The sequence below is a fragment of the Ranitomeya variabilis genome, chromosome 4 (genome assembly GCF_051348905.1).
Source record: "Ranitomeya variabilis isolate aRanVar5 chromosome 4, aRanVar5.hap1, whole genome shotgun sequence".
Lineage (NCBI taxonomy): Eukaryota > Metazoa > Chordata > Amphibia > Anura > Dendrobatidae > Ranitomeya > Ranitomeya variabilis.
In genome coordinates, this window is record NC_135235.1 from 75,323,409 (window position 1) to 75,337,708 (window position 14,300).

A 14,300-nucleotide genomic window follows, 5' to 3' on the forward strand; every position below is an offset into this window, starting at 1 on the left:
TTTGCCAGAGCTGTATATATATTGCGTTGGAATGCACTTTACAAGTGAGAGATAATAGGATTTGATAACATTGCCATTTTCTCTGCATCAAATTGTAAATTCTTTTAACACCTGTTTTAAAGGGGTGAAAATAGGAGGCGCTGCAGGCGACATTGCCAAGGCAAGCGGTGACCAAACAGATTTTCTTTGCAATGATAACGCCGTTTCTGCATAACGGTCATTTAGATAAAAATGTCCCTAAAAGCAATAAATGGGGTCCCGAGTGGAGGACACCCCTGTATGGTGTCTACATTGCCTAATGGGGTAACTTTTAAATTCCATTGGAGGTTATATAGTATGGAGGACAAAATAAACAAGACATACATATAAACACCCCACAGTAGAAAACATAATTACAAAGTGTTAGGCTCTTTTCACATGTCCAGTTGACATCTGTCTAACAGATCAGCTAGTGGGGAAAAAAAAAAAATAGAAAAAAAAAACGATCCAGAGAAAAAGCAGATGCAAACCAAAGTTTCCAGTTTTTAACAAATCCATTTCAAAGCCGACACTTGTTTCTGTTTTGCATGTGTTATTCCATTTGTAAAGGACCCATTTTTACTAACAGGGTCTGGGCAAGCACAGGATGGATGCAACCACAGATGACATATCGGATGACCATTTGTCATGATCAGTTTCCTATAGACTGATGTTGCAAAAAATGGATCCATTTTCCATTTGTTGAAATGGAAGTCTCAAAAAGGAAATATGTAGAGTAAAAGGAATCGGTGTCTATATCCATTTTTCTTTTTTTAACCATTTACTGTGTAGTGGCTGTTATTTGGCAGGGCAGCTCAGCTCCTATTCACTTCAATAGGCGTTGAGATGCCGTACCCAAGAACGGCCATGATATAGTGTAGGAAGGCTATGGAGCTGGGTATTGTCTGCATCCGACCACCAGTGGCGATGATGACGATGATCGGGTGCAGTTGTCAGACACCCATAGATCTGATGTTCACAAACTATCCTTACTATACGTAATCAATAGCCAAGTAGTGGACAACCCCTTAAAGGAAACATTTACTTAGAAAATCACAAGTTAGACAGCTCGTCCCCTATAATCTGGCACGTTTCTATATATTTTACTATAAGAAAGCTGTGCAGCTAGTAATCCTGGTATAGTGAGATATACATCATAATATTTGAGTGTAATATTGTCATCGTCTCCCAGTTCTGAATTAGGTTTCACACATCACTGAATAAAAGCCCTGCAATTAAATTGCGTCAAGCTGAAAGTATTGAGCAGAGCCAGAACGGGGACCGAGAAACAGGCAAGAAAAATAGCTGAACTGCAGCCGGAGAGAACATGATTGTGGCTACGTAGGACGCACCTCCGGATATAACTGGATTGCCTATTCTTTGTCATCTTCTACAAATACAACCTGCAGCATGGGGGGCTCAAAGTGTGCCCTTTCTTAATCAGTGCCGCGCTACTTTAGGACACAGAACACGTTTAGGCCACGTGCAGAAATTTGGATTCCGCACCGAAATCCTAACAGAAGCCGCTTGAGGATCCACAGGCGATACAAGTGAACGCTTTATACATTGCTCTGGGTGGAGGAAAAACAAATCCTCAGCAAATTTGACGTGGCAGTGGGCTTCATACAGTCTGATCAGAATGTTAAACTGAAAACCTTATATTCAGTTATATAAATTTTTGCCTAGCGGCTTTAGATCAACTTATGATTTTTGGAGGTGCGGTTCATGCCTTTTTTTTTTTTTCCCCCTTTTTGTGCAAAGCATGTTCTAGTCTCTTTCTTGGACCAGCACTCCTCCCATTTGGCACAGGTGATTTTAATTGGCAGGAGACTGCAAAGTAAGAGGTCTAGCCCATTTTTGCTGTCACTGGAGAGCTGGAGGAAGCTGAGTTTCAGTGCTCCTTTCATTTGGGGTGGGTGCTGTGTGGCGGCCATTGTTGCTGTGGCTTTGTGCTGGTGGGGCGGCGCGGTCTGGAGTCATGGGGGCTCAGTCTCGCAGCATGGGTGCTGTGGGGCAACAGGCCGTCCGCCCTGCTGGTGCATTGCCGCTGTGGCGGTGGTTGCCGCACGGCTCCGCTCCGTTAGGACCCACTACGAGGTTTGCCGTGACGTGGCAGTGGGCTTCATACAGTCTGATCAGAATGTTAAACTGAAAACCTCATATTCAGTTATATAAATTTTAGCCTGGCGGCTTTAGATCAACTTATGATTTTTGGAGGTGCGGTTCATGCCTTTTTTTTCTTCCCTTTTATCTATTTATATAATTGCCTTGTAATGTTTTCATTTCCTGTTCTGTCCAGATGTCACCATATCCCAGAATTCCAAGCGGAGGAAGTTCCCCGACTGCCATGTTGGGACACCCAAGTGATGGGTGTCTCAATATGGAAACTGCTGCTGGTACCAACCTATTGTGCGGTACCACCAGCGGAACCCAGTCGCACCACACACACTCTATACGCAACACTCACATTCACACATTCATGCAGCCTCTTGCACGGTACCACCAGCGGAATACCGTCGCGAACGCGCCGCCGCCAGGATCAGCCAAATGATTCACTGACTGCCTCCATCTTTGTACAGGAGGAGTAGTGCTGCTTTCTGTCTGCACAAAGATGGTGGCGGCCTGATTTTCTGCGCCTGTGTGAATTCCGCGCAGGTACAGTGAATCATTCGGCTGATCCCGGCGGCAGATGCATGATGTGTCTACAGGCAGAGGAAGCTTGTCACTTTAAAAGGGGTTTTACCACGAACAAAAGTTGATTTTAAAAATTGACTGTACGGAGCATACCACATCTGGGCAGGGGAGGAAGCAAAAGACAATACTGACATTACAGCAGAAGATCGCAGTTGATTCATTTTGTGAGGTAAAATATTTCACTGACTTTTTTTTTTAAATATTTTACCTCACAAAATGTAACTTCTGCGATCTCCTGCTGTAATGTCAGTATTGTCTTTTGCTTCCTCCCCTGCCCAGGAGCTGTGGTATGTTCGGTACATGGTCAGACACAGACAATTTTTAAAATGAACTTTTGTTTGTGGGAAAACACCTATAAAAAGCAAACATCAACGCCAACATGGCTCCTCATAAAAAGTACGCCAATGACAACTAAAGGATAGCAGCAAAGGCACAACGTCGAAGACAACACGAGACTCTTGAAGAGCAACAGAATAGTTGGGACAAAAACAATGCATATAAGCGTAGTTGTCAAGCACATGAGTCCCTTGATGCAAAAGTCATTAGATCACAGGATGCCATTAGGCAACAACAGCGCCGCATGCCTGCCCCATCGTGACATAACCGCCATCTAGTTATTATGGTACAGGGTTTATCGACCTGCCAGAAAAATCTCCATGAATTTGCCAACAGCAAATACGAGCCACGAGAACGTTCTTACTTTGCACTGATCCTGCGCAACTACTAGTGTTTACTCCAATTAATCCATTTTTTGTTACTTGCTACCAGGATCAGTATATACAGTTTATGTACAGTTTATGGAAACACATCATCCAGAAATAACCTAAACTGATGGAGCAACTATAATGTTTGTCGCACATTCATTTCAATGGGTACGGTGTAATGCTTTTTGTTCCTCTACGGTACCACTGTAGAGAAACTATACACTTACAACCAGATTTCCCTGCAAATTATAGCTAATCGATAGGTGAACTACCCCAGGAACACATTGTGATCAGCCTAGTTGGTCAAAAGTTAAGAGACCCCTTAATCTCAGAAGGGAATCTTCTCTACAGTTCTCTAGGACAAAGTACAATGACTGTTCCATGATGTCAATCACAAAGACACCGAACAAGTAGAGGATGTGCCAAGGATTCTAGGAAAAAAAATAATTAGTCTGAGCTCAGCTCACCCACTCCTCTGGATCAGCATTGTGCCGCCTGTGGTTGAGCGATACATAGCCTGAAACGCGTAGGATGCAATGTGGGGGTTTTCTTAACTATGTGTCTAAGCTGACAGTGGTAATAAATCCCCTTCCCCCAGCTAGTAGCTTATATAAACTGTACTACTAAAGAGTTAAGCAGTGTTCATACCAAGGCTGTAAAATTATAAAACCGTATTAGAGAAAAGTCAGCTGAGCCCGATAAGGTCAGCCAAACATCTAATGTTTATGTGGACCTCCTAACCTTCTCACCACAGATGGTGTTCATGGTTGAGTTGATTTTCAACTGACGACCATTCTTCTCACTAAAAGCACATTATTGGTTGGTAGAGTGTTCAAGAGTAGGGGGTAAATCAGGAAAGACAGCTGTTGGATGAACAAGCCATCTAAGTTACCCTATGTAGGGAATATGGGCATCTTTAAAAGGCTTTGTACCAAAATGTGAAGCCATCTCCTTGGATCACCAAGTTATGGCATAAGGAAAAGTAACAAGATGTGCTAAAGTTATTACACAGGGATGAGTTACGGAATAATTCTGCACATTTACCGTACTGCCTGTCTATATAGCGGTAAGCTAGGTTTAAAGGGTTTACGGACTTGAGAAGGATAAGTCCAGCTCCACAAACATTCAATTATTTTATTTAGTAAGTAGATACAAAACAGATGACATACAGTAAAAGTCATGCCAACATCTAGGCATTGCAGGTGCTGACGGTACCCTTAGTCATGAAACGTGTGGATGTTATTAGTCTGAAGATTTCAATGTCATCGTTTTGTACCCATTTACTAAATAAAAGAAGATCGCATGTTCGTGGAGATGGATGACATCTCTGGTTGGTACTGTTGCGTCTTTGCAGTGACGCCGTCCGTGCTCCGATCTGCAGCGGGATTTTACAACTGTGAGCTGGATTCTCATACGGTTTATACCAATTTCATAGAATGAAGATAACTTCCTGATCACTAGGGGGTCCGACCACTGGGATTTTCCATTGATCCTGAGAATTGACAGAAGCCAAGACCTAGCATGCCCACCTCCGTTCCATTCACCCCTAATGCACAACACAGTTATTTCCAATATGTTTATGGAGAACTAGATGGAGCCCGATTCTAATGCATCGGGTATTCTAGAATATGTATGTAGTTCATTTATGAAGATTTTAGAATAATACATTGAATACACAGGATTCGGCCGGCCGCGACCACACCACCTCCGTTCCATTCACCCCTAATGCACAACACAGTTATTTCCAATACATTTATGGAGAATGAATCGTGCAGAGGTTCATTCAGACGGGGCTCTTGAGAGGCCTTACACTCGTCATCAGAAAAGTAGCTTAAAATACAAGGTGAACAATTAAAAAAAATTAATATTTCGCTCAAAAGAAATGAGAACGGGACGTCAAGACAGCGGTTCTAGCTTCACGCTTTGATAGATTTTTAAATAATTGAAGAAGCAATTACCTGGAACTGTTTAAAAGCACAAGTTTCCCATATTTTGCCGTCAGCAATAAAATATTCATGGGACAAACCGCATACTGAATTTTCTCTTTTGCATATGTCATTTTCATAAATAGATTAAATGCAGAGTGTAAAGCTGACAGCTAGGACTTTTTTTATGAGAAAATTCCTGAGTTAAGGACCAGCAAAAAAAACAAAAAAAAAACCCGATTGTAGAGATTAGATTCTAATCTTTTAGCAGTTTATAATAACTGGCTCCCAATTTTTAAAACTACAGCAGTAACTTAAAGGGCTAGTCCACTTCAGGAATACTCCTCTCCATTATTCCCCTTTCATCCGGTCTTCAACTTTGTAATACACTTACATTTCTGTAAGAGGCTCCTTCTGTCTTCTGGAGCCGTCACACAACCTGAACTCCCCTGTTATGTCCTAACAGCCAGATCACATCAGTCAGTCATATGGGGGTCTCTGGCTTTCCCCAGCTTACAGCCCTGTGGACAGGATGTCATCAGTTGTCTACACCAGGGGTGTCAAACTGCATTCCTCAAGGGCTGCAAACAGGTCATGTTTTCAGGATTTCCTTGTATTGTACAGGTGATCATTTAATCACCTGCACAGAATGATTCCAGCACCTTGTGCAATGAGAAGGAAATCTTGAAAACACATGGTTTGAGGCCCTCGAGGAATGCAGTTTGACACCCCTGGTCTGCACTGCATGAACAGACCAAGCAGCAGCTGCTTCTTCTGTGCATGCAGTCAGAATGCCAAGAAATTAGATGGGAGGACAGCACAATACCTCAACCAGCACCTCCACACCTCAAACTTTTATCTAACAGTAAATCACCCTGCAACCAAAGGGGTGTTCTTCACCCAAAGTGAGTTAAATGTGTGTCGTGTGACATGTCGGGCTCAGTAGTGCTGACCGTGTTGCGACATGTCGGGCTCAGTAGTGCTGACCGTGTTGCGACATGTCTGGTGTAGCAGAACTGACCATGCATTGTGTTGTGCCTGGTGTAACAAAGCTGATTGTGTGTTGCATTGTGTCTGGTGTAGCAAAGATGACTAGGAAAATTTGTGAGGAGGGAGGCTAAACTACTAGGAAAATTCAACTTGGATGAAGGCGTAGGAAGGAATAAAGAACTGTATAGTGCACATTTTTAGCATTTTTCAGATGAAGCAACACAGGCAAGAGAGATGTACAGCCTTCAGAAAAATGAGACATCAGGAAATAATAAGGGAAGAAAAGGGGAGTTGATACTTAGTGCAGCCTGCTACTGACACTCCACGTCCCTGCTTCATTGGGATGTACACAAGCAGAGCGGCAAGTTAAAGAAAAAAAATACCACATAACAGTTTGTTAAGTAGGCACTAAGCAACATGGACAATAGTAATTTTTTTAAAAAAAATTTTTTTTTAGACATTTTTATCAAAATTGAAAAACTCATTGGTTTGTGTTCCATCTTTACCTTTTTTTCTGATCAACAAAAAGTTATAATTTTCTGCAACGTTACTAATATGGTGGACCTGCAATCCAACCGCTTCTACAAATCCTGGTTAATACATTCTAATACAATACTATGACTTTTCAAGGGAACTTCAGAGCGATCAACCCTCGTAGACCATTAATAAAGGCATATAGGTCATAGGAAGCTGAATAAAAGGATACCTTGATATATGTAATCTGATTTCTAATACACACTAATAAAACCCCTGGCAAAAATTATGGAATCACCAGCCTTGGATGATGTTCATTCAGTTATTAAATTTTGTAGAAAAAAAGCAGATCACAGACATGGCACAAAACTAAAGTCATTTCAAATGGCAACTTTCTGGCTTTAAGAAACACTAAAAGAAATCAAGAACAAAAAATGTGGTAGTCAGTAATGGTTATTTTTTTAACCAAGCATAGGGGAAAAATCATGGAGTCACTCAATTCTGAGGAAAAAATTATGGAATCACCCTGTAAATTTTCATACCCAAAAATAACACCTGCATCAACCTAGATCTGCTCATTAGTCTGCATCTAAAAAGGAGTGATCACACCTTGGAGAGCTGCTACACCAAGTGGACTGACATGAGTCATGGCTCCAACAGGAGAGATGTCAATTGAAACAAAGGAGAGGATTATCAAACGCTTAAAAGAGGGTAAATCATCACGCAATGTTGCAAAAGATGTTGGTTGCACACAGCAGTGTCTAAAATCTGGACCAAATACACACAACATGGGAAGGTTGTTAAAGGCAAATATACTGGTAGACCAAGGAAGACATCAAGACCGGAAACTTAAAGCAGTATGTCTCCAAAATAGGAAATGCACAACAAAACAAATGAGGAACGAATGGGAGGAAAATGGAGTCAATGTGACCGAACTGTAAGAAACCGCCTAAACAGAAAAAAACAAGGTTACAATGGGCTAAGGAAAAGCAATCGTGGACTGTGGATGACTGGAGGAAATATATTCAGAGATGAATCGCGAATCTGCATTGGGCAAGGTGATGATGCTGGAACTTTTGTTTGGTGCCGTTCCAATGAGATTTATAAAGATGACTGCCTGAAGAGAACATGCAAATTTCATTGATGATATGGGGCTGCATGTCAGGTAAAGGCACTGGGGAGATGGCTGTCATTACATCTTCAATAAATGCACAAGTTAATGTTGATATTTGGACACTTTTCTTATCCCATCAATTGAAAGGATGTTGAAATCATTTTTCAAGATGATAATGCATCCTGCCATAGAGCAAAAACTGTGCAAACATTCCTTGAAAAAAGACACATAAGATCAATGTCATGGCCTGCAAATAGACCGGATCTCAATCCAATTGAAAATCTTTGGTGGAAGTTTAAGAAAATGGTCCATGACAAGGCTCCAACCTGCAAAGCTGATCTGGCAACAGCAATCCGAGAAAGTTGGAGCCAGATTGATGAAGAGTACTGTGACGCTCATTAAGTCCATGCCTCAGAGACTGCAAGCTGTTATAAAAGCCAGAGATGGTGCAACAAAATACTAGTGATGTTTTGGAGTGGTTTTTTGTTTGTTTTTCATGATACCATAATTTTTTCCCTATGCTTTGTTAAAAAAGTAACCATCTCTGACTACCAAATTGTTTGTTCTTGATTTCTTTTAGTGTTTCTTAAAGCCAGAAAGTTGCCATTTGAAATGAGGTTGAAATTAAGTTTTGTGCCATGCCTGTGATCCGCTTTTTTACTACAAAATTAAACAACTGAATGAACATCCTCCAAGGCCGGTGATTCCATAATTTTTGCCATGGGTTGTATGTAAATGAGCTGTTAAGGTCTATGGGCCGCTCTTCCATCTCCCTTAGAAATCTGCCTCCAGAGATTATTTTAAATAAAAGGCGGTGTTACCAGAGTGATGTGTGATGGCCGCTCTCTGCTTTCACTGCAGAGCTGTGTGCGATTATAACTGACACATTTGCAGGTTTCTCTCAGCTTCAGCTTACAATTCCCAAGCAGACAGTGCTACAATATTGTGGTAATAAAGCAGAGTTGCAGCTGCTAACATGCTCGTTATGAGACAAAGTTCAGTTCTACTGTTGTGTTTGTTACATGTCTCACTCTGGTAACTCCCCCTGTGATTTACAATAACCTCTGGAGGCAGATTCTCATACAGATCCGCGTCCAGACCAGAGCGATGAACAGCTTATTTTAGATAAGAAAAATAGTTCTCTCTTTGAATAAGACATTGAATCACAAATATCACTTTATGCATGATTTTATTCAGAATTCTATGACCTCCATACATATAGACAGCTTCCAGATTCCATTAAAAATATTATGTTGCTCACACGATCTACTATGGCAGCCAACATTTGCAAGGAGTAAGGGTGCATTTACAATGTGCGATGTGCAGCATTAAACCCTCATCGACTGATAACATTTTCAGAGCTACTGGTCGTTAATAGCCTGCCTAGACAAGCTGACCGTGGTCAGATGTGAACTGAACTATCCGTAATAGATTGGTAAGTGCATGTAGGCGGCCATGGTTTTTGACAGCGCATGTCTTGTTTACACAGTCGACGCGCTGCCAAGAATGATTATGTTTTGCTAAAAAAATTAATAAAATTAATTAAAAATCTCACCAGAAGAACAAGTATTTTGCTCATATGTCGAGTGATCTGCAGCTAGTTTAGAGTGCATAATTATCATGAAGAGAGAATGTCTCGGAACGCTAGTTCACGAGAACTGCCCAGTATAAATGCCCCATAAGTAAAACGCTGATTTAATTCAAGTCTCTTCCTTCTCTGCCCTCAGGGCAGAGATTGATTGGGAAATCTGAATTTATGGTTCAATGAGTTTTATTCAATAAAACAGTTAAACATTGTCACATTGTTGCTGCTAAAAATATTCTAAATAAACCTTTTTTAATTGAGGAAAATAGGCTTGGAAGGGATGTCTGAATTTAAAACATATAATCTATTTCTGCCAAGACATGAATTGCAGACGGAAGGTCAGGCAGGGGATTACTCCAGTCTCGTTTAGGCTACGTTCACATTTGCGTTGCGTCGGGCGCAGGTTCGGCGACGCATAGCGACGCATGCGTCATGCGCCCCTATGTTTAACATGGGGGCGCATGGACATGCGTTCTCTTGCGTTTTGTGACGCATGCGTCATTTTTGGCGCAAGCGTCAGGGCGCAGAGGACGCTGCATGTTGCATTTTTTTGCGTCCAAAATCAAGCCAAAAATGGACGCATGCGTCACAAAACAATGCGTTTTTGCATGCGTTGTGTCACCGACGCAACGCCCAACAACGCAAATGTGAACGTAGCCTTAGTGGAATGCCATCTGATGTCAAGGGCTACATCTAGACTTTAGAAGTGGCTCACTGGAGGTACTAGCATATAAAAGCCGCCTTACATGACAACATATACCTACACAAACATACTTCAAAACACTAACAGTATCCATACAAATAAGGATTGACACCATTTGAAAAGGTCAGAAAACACTATAGCAAAAATTGCTAAGCTTCCTTCACCAAAACAAAAGAATTCCCCTTACCAAGTGCAGAAATGTTTCACTATGAAAAAAATCTTTGTAAGAAACACCATTCTACTACACATGAAAGCCTAAAACTGGACAGAGATAGGGAATTTGACTTGGCTAACAAGATATCACTCCAAAGTCAGCAATGATTTATATAAAAAAACGGCTTTCAGATTTACTAGGGAACAGGAAACCCTTATTGTTTCCAGTAAAGGAAAAGTTATGGCCAACTTTTGGAAGTTTGGGAAATAATCTAAACTTTGGAAAATGAAAAAAATCCAGCAAAACCAAAACAGATCAATATTTTGAAACATTTACAATGTGTGTACCAAATGTAAAAGTTATTCCATATTTTCAATCATAAAAATGTTAACACAATGACATATGAGATCATCATGCACCAAAAGATGATGGGGGAGGGGGGGGGGGGAAGCAGAGGGAAAAAAAAGCATTCCCTAAGAAAAGGCTAAAACCAGCAATTTCTCTGCAATAATAATTCAGACAGAAGCACGACATGTTGGTCGATAACACTTCCGTGATCTTAGGAATCCCATTTATATTTAAATGCCCTGTCACTCATGTCACGGGTTTCTTGCTAAAGCAGTCACCCTCCAACCTTGTATGGCGTCGTCGCAGACATCTTCAGACTGATTGCCAATGGGTCAGGTATAAAATAAATCTACAATGTCAGAGCAAATCAGATATGAAGTGATATTAGGACACCAGCAATTAACTATTTCACCACAAAAATGACTCGTCATAGGCTTTACATGATCAATAAAGGGAGGCAATCTACCATAAATGTATCTTCATACTACGTCATTTACCATATAAGCCATTGTTACTACCCCCAACCACACGGAAAAAAGTTACTTTGATGAGTCTCTTGTAATAGTTTCATTCCAAATAACATTGAAGGCAAACTAAATAAATATATATATATATATATATATATATATATATATATATATATATATATATATATATATATATATATATATATATATACACACATATATATACATACACACACACATATATATATATATATATATATATATATATATATATATATACATACACACATACACACACACACACATATAGACACACACACACACACATACACACAGTACAGACCAAAAGTTTGGACACACCTTCTCATTTAAAGATTTTTCTGTATTTTCATGACTATGAAAATTGTACATTCACACTGAAGGCATCAAAACTATGAATCAACACATGTGGAATTATATACTTAACAAAAATGTGTGAAACAACTGAAATTATGACTTATACTCTAGGTTCTTCAAAGTAGCCACCTTTTTTGCTTTGATGACCGCTTTGCACACTCTTGGCATTCTCTTGATGAACTTCTTCAAGAGGTAGTCACCGGGAATGGTCTTCCAACAATCTTGAAGGAGTTCCCAGAGATGCTTAACACTTGTTGGCCCTTTTGCCTTCACTCTACGGTCCAGCTCACCCCAAACCATCTCGATTGGGTTCAGGTCTGGTGACTGTGGAGGCCAGGTCATCTGTCGTAGCACCCCATCACTCTCCTTCTTGGTCACATTGACCCCAAACACACCTCCAGGCTGTGTAAGGGCTTTGTCCTGTTGAAAAATAAATGATGGTCCAACTAAGCGCAAACCGGATGGAATAGCATGGCACTGCAAGATACTGTGGTAGCCATGCTGGTTCAGTATGCTTTCAATTTTGAATAAATCCCCGACAGTGTCACCAGCAAAGCACCCCCACACATCACACCTCCTCCTCCATGCTTCACAGTGGGAACCAGGCATGTAGAGTCCATCTGTTGACCTTTTCTGCGTCGCACAAAGACATGGTGGTTCGAACCAAAGATCTCAAATTTGGACTTATTAGACCAAAGCACAGATTTCCACTGGTCTAATGTTCATTCCTTGTGTTCTTTAGCCCAAACAAGCCTCTTCTGCTTGTTGCCTGTCCTTAGCAGTGGTTTCCTAGCAGCTATTTCACCATGAAGGCCTGCTGCACAAAGTCTCCTCTTAACAGTTGTTGTAGAGATGTGTCTGCTGCTAGAACTCTGTGTGGCATTGACCTGGTCTCTAATCTGAGCTGCCGTTAACCTGTGATTTCTGAGGCTGGTGACAAGGATAAATTTATCCTCAGAAGCAGAGGTGACTCTTGGTCTTCCTTTCCTGGGGCGGTCCTCATGTGAGCCAGTTTCTTTGTAGCGCGTGATGGTTTTTGCCACTGCACTTGGGGACACCTTCAAAGTTTTCCCAATTTTTCGGACAGACTGACCTTCATTTCTTAAAGTAATGATGGCCACTCGTTTTTCTTTACTTAGCTGCTTTTTTCTTGCCATAATACAAATTCTAACAGTCTATTCAGTAGGACTATCAGCTGTGTATCCACCAGACTTCTGCACAACACAACTGATGGTCCCAACCCCATTTATAAGGCAAGAAATCCCACTTATTAAACCTGACAGGGCACAACTGTGAAGTGAAAACCATTCCCAGTGACTACCTCTTGAAGCCCATCAAGAGAATGCCAAGAGTGTGTAAAGCAGTCATCAAAGCAAAAGGTGACTACTTTGAAGAACCTAGAATATATGACATAACAAAAAAGTATGAAACAACTGAAATTAAGTATATAATTCCACATATGTTAATTCATAGTTTTGATGCCTTCAGTGTGAATTTACAATTTTCATAGTTATGAAAATACAGAAAAATCTTTAAATGAGAAGGTGTGCCCAAACTTTTGGTCTGTACTGTATATATATCTACTATATAATTTTCTAAGGGTCACTTCCATCTGTCGGTCCTTCTGTCACGGATATTCATTGGTCGCGGCCTCTGTCTGTCATGGAATCCAAGTCGCTGATTGGTCGTGGCAAAATGCCCACGACTAATCAGCGACGCGCACAGTCAGGAAGAAAATGGCCGCTCCTTACTCCCCGCACTCACTGCCGGGCGCCCGCATACGCTGTCTGGTCACTGCTCACACAGGGTTAATGCCGGCGGTAACGGACCGCGTTATGCCACGGGTAACGCACTCCGTAACCGCTGCTATTAACCCTGTGTGTCCCCAATTTTTTTTTTTACTATTGATGCAGCCTATGCGGCATCAATAGTAAAAAAAAAAAATGTAATGTTAAAAATAATAATAAAAAGAAAAAACCTGTTATACTCACCCTCCATAGTTCGCCGAGCCGCTGGCGCTGGCCGCCATCTTCCGTTCCCGGCGATGTATTGTGAAATTACCCAGAAGACTTAGTCTACGTTCACACTTGCGGTCTGCGCTGCAGCGGTCGCCGCATGCGTCCCTATATTTAACATGGGTGCGCATGGACATGCGTCGCACTTGCGTTTTGCGCCGCATGCGTCACTGCGGCGCACGCGTCCGGGCGCAGAGGACGCAGCAAGTTGCAGTTTTGCTGCGTCCAAAATCAATAAAAAAAGGACGCATGCGGCGCAAAACGCAGCGTTGTGCATGCGTTTTGCTGCGTTTTTGTTTGCGTCGTGCGTTGCGGCGCCGACGCTGCGGCGCACAACGCAAATGTGAACGTAGCCTTAGCGGTCTCGCGAGACCGCTAAGTCATCTGGGTAATTTCGCAATGCATCCTGGGAAAGGAAAATGGCGGCCGGCGTGAGCGGCTCGGCGGAGCTTCGGTGGATTCCAAGCGTCGGTAACCGACCGCTTCCTGGATCCAGGCGCCAACGGAAGGCGAGTATATAACTATTTTTTATTTTAATTCTTTTTTTTTTTTTTTTTTTTTTTTTTTTTAACAGGGATATCATGCCCACATTGCTATATACGTGGGCTGCGCAATATATAACGTGGGCTGTGCAATATACTGCGTGGGCTGCGCAATGTACTGCGTGGGCTGTGCAAGATACAACGTGGGCTGTGCTATACACTACGCATACA

The 14,300-nt window shown here is 41.6% G+C and overlaps 1 protein-coding gene across 1 annotated transcript in view; it reads right to left on the reverse strand.

The window, feature by feature from the left end:
• REEP3 (receptor accessory protein 3) overlaps positions 1-14,300 on the reverse strand; it is a 184,378-nt gene that overhangs the window by 66,247 nt on the left and 103,831 nt on the right. The gene's annotated exons all lie outside the window — the stretch shown is intronic.